Source organism: Cryptotermes secundus, unplaced genomic scaffold (assembly GCF_002891405.2).
Source record: "Cryptotermes secundus unplaced genomic scaffold, Csec_1.0 scaffold964, whole genome shotgun sequence".
Taxonomy (NCBI): Eukaryota; Metazoa; Arthropoda; class Insecta; order Blattodea; family Kalotermitidae; genus Cryptotermes; species Cryptotermes secundus.
The window spans coordinates 1,506,210-1,517,056 of NW_019725428.1; the positions used below are offsets into that span (position 1 = coordinate 1,506,210).

Genomic DNA, 10,847 nt, shown 5'->3' on the forward strand with positions numbered 1-10,847 from the left:
CCTTCAATTTGGCTCAGAGGTCTCCTTGAGACATGAGGTTCTTTTACGTGCCGTAAAGTTACGACATGGGACCCACGGCTTAAAGTCCCTCCCGGAGGACTTGTTCCCTGAATTTTTCCGCCCTTAAAAATTCCACGACCTCCTCCGGGTTTGAACCCGCGTACCTTGAATGGTGTATGTTACTGAGACACATTCAACAAAGTGTTCGTAGATTCTAATTGAATGTCGATAGGACACTCCCATTTCCTTATTTCTTAATATTTGCTTCTGCATGACTTTGCTCATCCTCGTATGTTGTTTAATGAGAAATGCGAAGCCGCGAAGAAGTATGTGGGAATATGTTTACTGAAAGTTTATATACAGCTTTGTGATTCTGTAGTGTGAATGGGGTCCATAACTATGTTATCGTATGCAGTAACATCTTCAAGGCAGTCAGATCACACCTGAGGTAAGTTACTAATTTCTCGTAGACTAAATTTTTACGCTTTTGTTGCGTCTGTGTGAGTGATTGGTATACGAGTATTAAGCATATTGTGACATGTATATCCATTGCTAGGCAGCGACTCGCTAAACACATTTCCGCGAAGCCAACGCGGTCAATAATAGGACGTCTGTTGCTAGGCAATGGCGCGGTAAACGCACCTCGTCAACATTACAGGCTGCCTTTTCTTTGTGGTCCGTGCGAGGGGTTATAAAAGGACGATACTCGAGGGCATAGAGAGTAATAGTAGTAGTGGTATTATTATTATTATTAGTAGTAGTAGTATTAGTAGTAGTAATAGTAGTAGGCAAGAGAGTGAAGAGTCGAGCTTCGAGACGCCAGCCTGCCGGGATATGACGGATTTAATTGAAGCCTCGGAATTGGCATTTGCAGAATAAGGTTAAGAAATGGCGTACGCGGTGCAAAGAAGACTTCATGTGTGATTTGAAGTGACAGGCTTTTATAAATCCGTTGCTAGGATACGACTGGTGAAGATTGAGAATCATAGTGCGCGAGCAGTGGTGAGCTGGGAAGTTTGTAGATCAGCGTTAGCGCTTTATTACCTGTAGTCCCGAACTGTGTGAATGTATAAGTTGCAATAAATCCAATCATCCAATCCAAAACTTATCTTATAAGTCACCCATGCACATGACAGTATTTTCAAACAGATATTGCCCGTGGTTCCTAACTTATGGGGTTCAGCTTGGGTGCTGATGTCTTTATGTGTTGTGTTATATTCGAATTTAGTGCTGGGAAATTAGATTCTGCATCCCTTCTGGCTGTAGACTATGGTTAGGTACCGTGCGGACGAGATTTTCACCCCATTGCTTCTTACGGATTAACTTTTAAGTGAACGAAATGCATTGCATGGAAGTGCTATGACATGTGGGGCCCATTCCATGTCTCCCGATTTGTGTTCCTCTTAGCGAATGTGAAATGATTTGTATTTTAATTTCTTACCGTAATACTGAGGGTGCTGAGGACAATACATGGCCCGAAGAGGGATGAAGTGATTAATAAGCATTCGTTCGTTGCTTCACACCCAGAAGTGTGCGGTTGCACTGTCCAGCACTGTCTTTAAGTTTGAGGCTTCATCTTTAACCCGACACTTCACGGGTTATAAGAGTAATGAAGTTGGAAAGTGAGGTAAGCTATAAAGATGTGAAGTGGGTTCAACTACTTCAGGAGGGCGTCTGATGGTGGGGGCGTATATGACCACGGTTTTAAACGTTAGGTTTATATAGACCAAGAAAGTTTTATCGCGTCACGTCATATTCTACCTCGGGCATATTGGCATTTTCTTGTGGATTAATTTACGACATTTCAAGTATCTGGACCATGAACCGGGGTAGCGTAGTCGGTATAACAACTGGCTACGGGCTGGACGACGGAGGGGTCGGAGTTCGAGTCCCGGTAGGATAAATAATTTTCTTCACGTTGTCCAGACCGGCTCTGGGGTTCACCCAGCATCCTGTACAATGGATACCGGGCGCTCCTTCCCCGGGTGTAAAGCGGCTGGGGCGTGAAGCTGAGCACTCACCTCCAACTAGTGCTGAAGTCAAGAAAGTGTGGACCTATACATCCACTTCCCCATACGTCTTCATGGCGTAGTGCTTAATTGGTTAAGCACAGGGACAACTTTACATTTTTTAACCAGTATCTGGATTATATATGAAGCATCGGATGGTAGGGTATTTGTATATTGACGTGGACGAGATTGGGAAGGAATCGGCCATCGCCTGTTCGAGGTACTATCTCCGCATTTGCCTGGAGGGACTAGGAGAGAGCACGAAATGGCTCAGTCTGAATAGTCGATTACCTAGCCGAGATTCGAACTGAGCACCTCCTGACCACTCTCTTCAGTAAGTGTGTTGTTGGCAAAGCTGTACAGTAGTAGACTTAATGAATGTTACTTTACATGGAAACTTAATTATTTTAGACTCTGTGGAAAACATCTTTCAGGGTATACCACTGTCAGCGTCTTCATTTGTAGATATAAATAAAGTGTGCAATCTCTAAACGATGTTCCCTGGGAGAGTTATATAGGAAATCTCGTTGAACGCGCGAGACTTTTCTTTCCTTAAGGTTGGCTACTGAAGGTATGACGTAATTCAGAAATGTTCTGGATAGCGTATATCTTATATACTTTCAAATGAATACCTTACCGTTATTTGTTAAGTAAATACATTAGGCTACGAGAATGTTTTCTTTACATGCATTCCTAGTCTGAACCATCACTTGAAAACTTCTATAAGTTCTGATTATAGACTCTTGTTACGGAGATATGTAGACTGATATTGATTAAAACGAATTTAATTTTTCTAATGACCGAAATGAAACAAAATATCATGGAATTCCGTTAATTAGATTTTGGAAATACATTACTATCTCTTACAATCAGCCGGTCACAGTAGCCGCGCGTTCTAAAGCATGAACTATCTTCGCTCTTCGACCCTGGGATCGTGGGTTCGAATGCCAGTCAGGGCATGAAAGTCTGTGTGCGTTTATCCTGCGTTTGTGCTTTCCTGTGTATAGGTAGCGGCCATGCGACGAGCTGATCACTCATCCAAGTGTTTGCTTTCTGTGAAAAATGATACGGAACTGAATAAGACGCCTGGGCCTGGATGAGCTGGAAGAGCCATCGAAAAAAAAAGTTCTTAAAATCACTATAATTAATCTCGGAGGAATTTTTTGACTAGCTGGGCGACTTTCAGCTTTTCACTGAATAGGTTTGTGTATCGGTAACGCCCTAGACTTGTACTCGGAAGTGATCGATTCGAATTTCTGCCTGGACAACATACATAATCTGACGGTTTTCATGCTTTTCTTCAGTCCTTCCATACAAATTTCGGGATAATACTTCGGTTATTCCAGAACCGCTCCTTTCCAAGCCATTTCCTATTCTTCAGTTATCTTACAATTCCACTCTGTGTTGTCTAGCTACTGGTAGCGTTGTAAAGTAAATCACAAGGAAAGAAAATGTTAGTTTCTTATGAACAGTCATGTTCCATAGAATTTCTAACACCGAATAGACTATTTTATATTAATGTTATGCGAAAATTATTGTCTGGATTAATTAGGCTGTATTAGTCTGAAAGTTACGTCTTAAGATATATTGGCCCTACATCCTAGCTTGTAACTGCGCAAGGGCAAATTGTCTGTGTCATAAATTTCATACGAGGAATGTGGTTTTATGACAGTTTTACAAGCTACTTGAAGATTACCACTTAATGGCATGGCTTACCTGACTCGATATTACTCATTTATTATAAACATTAACTGTAATTAGGCATATTACAGCCATAGACGTCTACTTTAATGTTCGGTCTACACTAGTTAACTATATGTACCACCTTTTTTCGACATTAAAATAACTTTACATTTCGCCCACATAGGTGTTTATGGATTGTTATGGATTCTAATAATTAAATAGCTGTTATTTTACCGAACTGTGTTTTCTTTGAGGCAGGAACTGAAATTTCATACATTATTTACATTAATTTCAGTCACTAGGGTGTTAATATTAATAACATTAGTCACGTAATTATGTGGTTAGAGACATCTTTCCATGTCTTAGAATTACCATTAATTTGTATACATTCTCAGCACTATGTGGATCAAATGAACTTACATGTCCTCTTGTGTGCCTGAACTCTTGAAATTTGTTCAGTGGTTGATAGATTCTAAAGGGTTCTGACGTTAGGAATTACTGGGTTTTGGACTTTATCCATCGTCCGGTATGCTAAAAACTAAAGTACACAACGTTTCGGAAACTGGATCTGTTTCCGTCCTTAGGTGACGGTCTCTTAGCAAAAACTAACCTTAGTTACTGGAACTCGGGAAAAAAATTCTTGCCCCTTCCGGAAATCGAACCCAAGCCTTCTAGTCCATAGCCGTCGCTGTACCGCATGAGCTATCCCGGCTGTGTACACATACAGTAGTGCCCTTTGTACACTATATAACTCTGTACACTATGTTATGTATAGTGTGGTTTGAGACAATTGTATGTGTAGTAAGTATTAGGTTTAGTACAGTGGGCCTATACGCGCAGAGAATTGAAAAGAGAACATGTGGCAATCAGGCTTACGTATACAATTTTGGAGTAGTTTGTTAGAATTTATCCGAGTAATATATACTAGGCCGGTCACGGTAGCCGAGCGGTCTAAGGCGTGCACTGTCTTCGCTCGCTCGGAAGCCAGGATCGTGGGTTCGAATCCCACTCAGGGCATGGATGTTTGTGTGCGTTTTTCTGTGTTTGTGTACAGGTAGAGGCCTTGCGACGAGCTGATCACTCTCCCAAGGAGTCCTACCGAATGTGTAAGATCTAGAAAAACCGAAGTGAACGGAGAAATTCATTCAGGTAGACCTAGGCCCACTGCCAAGGAAAAAAAAAACATTTACTCGTGAAACGTTTTCTTCGCCGTAACATGTAAACCAAACCGGGGAAGAATTCAGTATGAGAAAGACATGCACAATTTTAATCTGGAATCTGAAAGAAAGAGACATTACTTGTAGTACCGCCGTGCAGATGGGGCACGCGGTAGCGTAATTGGTTGAGGGGCTATGCCACAAGCTGGAATGTCGCGGGTTCAAGTCTCGATGAGGTCATTGGATTTTTTTAAGTTGACCTAATCCTTCCAGCCGCACTATGGCCCTGGGGTCGACTCAGCCTCTAACAGAAATGGTAGCAGGAATTAATTAAATAATTTTCCTGGGGAGTAAAGCGCGGCCGGCGCGTAAGGCTGACAACCTTACCGCCATTTTTGAGCCCATTGTCTAGATAATGTGGGACCCTCAACGTCTCACAACCCTATGGACCTTCACGGCCTTTTACAAGGATAGCTTTACTTTTTTACTTTACCGCCGTGCAGATTGGATAATGGTGGTGGAATGACTCTGAAATATGTAAAAGTCAAGTTGTCCCAATGGTTAATTAATTAAATACTACGCTATGAAGGTGTATGGGGGAGTGGATGTATAGATCCACGTATTCTTGACCTCAACACTAGTTGGAAGTGAGTGGTCAGCTTCACGCCCCGGCTGCTTTACCGCCAGGGAAAGGGACCCTGCTAACCACTGTATAGGAGGCTGGATGGTCCCTGGAGTCTGTCTGAACGACGTGGAGAAGAGAAAAGTCTTACCCCTACTGGAACTCGCTGTACCGACTGCTGTATCCCGGCTCTAAATAAATACGTTGGAGGAAGATAAATTGAATTTATTTTCCTGAGGATAGATTAGTGATGAGCGGTTGTGTAAATAGGAGCGAGTTAGTTGTACTGCATTTGATTTGGAGAACCAAAGAAAACGGCGTAAAACTTGCTCGAAGAGTGCAGTAAGTCGGCCGAGTTACGAACAGGGTATCCCCAGATAGAAGTACTGCTAGATAATTTCCTTTTTTTGAAGCTGTTCACGTAGTTCTCCGTTAGTAGTAATGAGAACAGCTCCAGCCTGGAGAAGCTTCAGCCTGGAATGTAGATTTGTGAGTGTAATTCGCGGATGCTGGAGTCTAGGGTTTTTGGAATTAAATGGTGATGAGGCGAACATGGGGCTGCATGCAACCAGGTTGTACTTCACCAGGGAGATGGATTGTTTGAATTGCAAGGGAATCTGCCTCCATTCCCTCGAGGCTTTCTTGCGGACAGGTGGATGGAAGGAAAGGAAGCGAACGAGTTTCAGTATGATACTGGATCAGTGCAAATACAAGGGAGATTTAAGCTTCGTTGTTTTATAACGAGGCGTACTAGAGGAAGATATCACACTTTATATCCTACTTTATTTATTTTATTTATCTCTTTTTCTCTCTTGCTTCTAGTCGCTTCATAGTTGTGTTTCGTAAAAGAAAATCTAGAACAGTCTATTAATTTTGTCATACTCATCTGCTATCATGTAACATGACCCAAAATGCTTTATCGATTTCGGTTAAACTCTACAGCATGGGTCGTAACGCCGTGTAGAGTGGTAGAAGTTTAGCGACGTTTCGGAAGGACATACTGCCTCCATGATCAGAGTGTAACACACAAGCAAACAGTTATGCTGCTTTTTAGTTGTTTGCTTGGCTTACTTTCCGATCACTCACTCACTCACTCCACTCCACTGCACTAACTAAACTAACTCGATCGGTTGAGTGATATAGCCTCGGAGCGGATCCACAGAAAACACCGCTTCCATCAGTACTTCTATTAATGCGTTCGGGCCGCTGCCTAGCAACGGCTACAGTACTGTTGGGTATTTACGAAGCTGTTGTCGTCTCGTTTATTTCGGGGTCTTTGCCTAATGATGGGTCTATATGCCACCGTTCTGAGAACCTCAGATGGAAAATCGGCATTATATTTTACACTAAAATTACGTTGAAAATGGAGTTTAATTTGGTTTAATTGGTATAAATTTAGGGAGTCGGTGTAGCGACAGGCTGAAGGCTAGGATGACCACGTTTCGATTCGGGGGCGCACCCAGCCTTTATGAAATTGGTACCGGTGACTATTTCCCCGGGGGTAAATCGGATGGGGCGTGAAGCTGACAATTACCATTATCTATTCCTGAGGTCAAGAATGTTCGAACTATACCTCCACTTCCCAGTCCACTTCACATAATTGTGATGGCCAGTTTACTGAAGATGGAGCCAGGATAGCTAGTTCGACTACAGCCCTGATTAAGATACTTGTGCATGAGACTCAGTAATGTCGTTGCCAAGACTAAATAGCAGAGTAAGAAGCTGCATTATGACATTAAGTTTCTGTGCGTCCCCTGAAGAGTTTACTGCCTTTGTAACCTCGTTTATGAAGGTAAGCCCTGACACTTGACATATCTGTCTCGTGATATTCTAGCATAGATTTCCCCAGAGATGGATCAGCCGTCCGGCGTTGGGGCGAGATTCTTCCTGTTCAACCGCTCCAAGCAAATTTTAAGACGGCCGCGGCTACCAGCTGTAATATTCTCACGACCACCCACACTCTGTCGCGTTAATGTTTCGTAATCGTGAGTTTCCGTTTTCAGACTTCGGCCCAGAGACTGGCTGTCATGACAGGGGGTTTTCTGAGGCCCTTCAAGTAAATACCGGGATAGTACTTTGGATTACGTCACGATTCCTTCTTTCCAGAATGCATATAGGATATTGATCAGAAAGCCAGATGGAAAGAGACCACTAGGAAGACCAAAACCAAGGTGGTTGGATAATATTAAAATGGATCTTAGAGAGATGTATGTACTGGATCGATCTGGCTCAGGATAGCGACCAGTGGTGGGCTTTTGTGAACACGGTAATAAACTTTCGGGTTGCATAAAATGCCCAAAACTTCTTGAGTGTCCGCACAATTGACGGCTTCTCAAGAAGGACTCAGTTTCAAGAAGTTAGTTTCCTCCTTTCCACATATTCTAAAACGCATTGTTAGCTAATCTTACTTTCGACGCTGTACAGTCTGAGTTATGCTAACGTTGTTGGGTAAATCATAAGTAAATAAATAAATTTGCGTAATTTGTAGAAACAGATGAAGCAGAGGGCAGAGACCCGAGCCTAAATTGGAGATTTGTCATAAATATCTAATCAATGCATTCAATCTCTGTTATATGGCCCAGAATTATGCTTATATATAATGTCATATGGGGAGGGGGACTTATAAGACGGATTTTGGATTGGATGATTGGATTTATTGACACCATGTACACACAGCTCGGGACTACAGGCAATTACAGCGCTATCGCTGATTTACACAGTTTACATTTTGCCGTTACACACGCACTGGGGTTCTCAGTCTTCACTAGTCGTATCCTGGCAACGGATCTACGTGATAGATTCATTAAGTTCGTGGAATGCGGTTTTATCGAATCCTATTACGAGGTATTCACATACACTCACGGAGATCCACATCGGCCCTCAAAATAGTTGCCGTTGGCCTCTATGCAAGTTTGCCAACGTTGTTATAGCTGTCGAAAACATTGCTGAAACATATTGGCAGGAAATTCCCGTACGACGCTGCGGCCATTCCACGAACTTATTGACTGTGGTAGTATAACCGTCTGCCATTTCAAATCACACATGAATTCTTCTTTTCACAGTCTAATTCCTTTCTTGACATTATTCTGCAACTGCCAACTCAATTCAGTTCGTCTTCTCCAAAACTCATATCCCGGCAGGTTGGCGTCTCGAAACTGGACTGACTCTTCTCAACTGAACTCTTGTTTATAACCTCTTTGCACGGACAGCACAGAAAACATAGTCTCTGTTGTTGGGAATGCTTGTTTACAGCGCCGTTGAATAGCAACGGAAGTTACTCGATTGTTGCAGCGGGAATGTGTTTACCGAATCCTTGCGTAGTAATGAACATCTATTCTGACTTTACTATTCTGGATTTCTGGCGACATATAATAATAATAATAATAATAATAATAATAATAATAATAATGTGGGAAGATAATGCGTCACGTATCGGAGATGTGACATGTTTATAAGCATTCAGTCGTAATGCCCGAAGGAAAGAGAGCCTGGATACCGAGACATAGATATTAGGATAATATGAAGATCAGTCATGCGCAGACTTGTCTCCGTAGTAGACGTGGCCAAACTGTGGCTCGCCTGCGGCCCTTTTGAGCTTTTAGTGCGGCTCTCGGAGAAGGTATGTCGGCGTGTCTTTTACGAATGGATTAAATATAGGAACTGTGTTGCGTTGATTGGGCACGTGGTATGGCGTTGTTGGTTGAGGCACTATGCTACAGGCCGGAAGGTCGCGGGTTCGAGTCCCGATTAGGTTTGTTTTTCAATTTACCTAATCCTTCCAGCCACGCTATGACCCTGGGGTTGACTCAGCCTCTAACAGAAATGAGTACCAGGAATCTTTCTAGGGGGTAAAGGGCGGCCGGTGCGTAAGGCTGACAACCTTACCGTCATCTGTGAGCCGATTGTCTAGAAAATGTGGCACCCTCAGCGTCTCACAGCCCTTTGGGCCTTCATGGCCTGATACAGGGATAGCTATACCCTTTCTTTTTTTTACTGTGCTCTTTGGAAACCACGTGCTATCCGGTCAGTGTCTCTTTGTGACTTCATATTGGGCTCCGTTATAGAATAAGTTCGGCCACCCTTGGTATAAAGGTTGCGAGGGTGTAGACTGGTTTCAGCTGGTTTATAGTAGTGTCCAGTATCGGATTATTATGGACATGATAATCGATCCCCCTCGTTGGTGTCTCCACCTTATCGTGGTGAGGCTGTTTGAGTATGCCAAGGACCCTGAGAGCTATACCAGCGGTAGCGTAGCTGCTGGCAGGGCCTCCCTTGCTGGACAGGTCAAAGGGTAGGCATCAGACGAAAAGAGACACCAAAAACCAAAAACTGATGCCGGAAGCAGCGTCATCAGCAGCGACTTGAAGCACAGAGCAAATGATGCTCGAGATGGTTCAAGTTCGTATAGCAACAGGCGTGACCAGAGTGGTTTGAACGGCTGTTGTACTGCGATGTGGAAAGCAAATGGAAAAACTACCACATTATCACTTTTCCTGGATAGTCTCTTTCCAAAAACAGAAGATCGCATTAAGTGGAGGAACTGTTTTGGAAGAGACTATGGACCTGTCGTCTGACAGATTACTGATGAATGAATGATAATGGATATTCGAGGCCCATAAAAGGCAGGACATTTCTTGTTCAGCCGAGCGATTACTGCCTTCTCAAGGTGGTCTTTGTTCCATGCAGTTAATTAGTTACTTAGTCATTGGAAATTCCGTTTTCGGCTGGCAGCCCTGTTCCGAGTGTGACATAGTGCTATAATGAGTCATGATGGATGAATGCCCTGGCCCTGGCGTTTTGTTTGAACAGTGAAGTAACGAGGACTATGTTTTGCAGGTGTGCAGCATGAAATGGAGTGGAACAGAACTGCGGAGTGCTGCCTTCATGTTCCTCTGAGTAAGTGAAATTCTGTGTAGTTACATTCTGTTTGTATGTCTCGTTTAAAGTTCTGCTGGAGTTTCTGTATTATAGAGGCTTTGTAAGGCTATCCCTGTAACAGGCCCTGGAGACCCATAGGGTTGTGAGACGTCGAGGCTCCCAAATTTTCTAGACAATCGGCTGAGGTTGCCAACCTTACGCGCTGTCCGACCTTTACCCCCAGGAAGATTTCTGGCACTCATTTCTGTTAGAGGCTCAGTCGACCCCAGAGTCATAGTGCCGCTGGAAGGATTAGGTCAATTGAAAAATCCAGTGACCTCGTTGGGAATGGAACCAGCGATTTTTCGCTTTGTAGGGTGTTGGGGAGAATATTTGGACCAAAGAGAGATGAAGTGACAGGAGGTTGGAGAAAACTTCACAATGAGGAGCTTCATAATTTGTACTCTTCTCCAAGTATAATTAGAATGATAAAGTCAAGGAGGATGAGGTGGGCCGGGC

At 43.2% G+C, this 10,847-nt stretch overlaps 1 protein-coding gene across 5 annotated transcripts in view; it reads left to right on the forward strand.

Moving 5' to 3' along the window:
- The window catches only part of LOC111863426 (protein Fe65 homolog), a 323,054-nt gene that overhangs the window by 99,156 nt on the left and 213,051 nt on the right, over positions 1-10,847 (forward strand). For 4 of the 5 annotated variants that reach the window (XM_033751060.1, XM_033751061.1, XM_033751063.1 and 1 more), the window contains one exon: positions 10,308-10,367. The exons of the other annotated variant lie outside the window; for it this stretch is intronic. The gene's annotated coding sequence lies outside the window, so the exon portion shown is untranslated. The remainder of the gene's footprint in view (positions 1-10,307; positions 10,368-10,847) is intronic. 5 annotated transcript variants of the gene reach the window in all.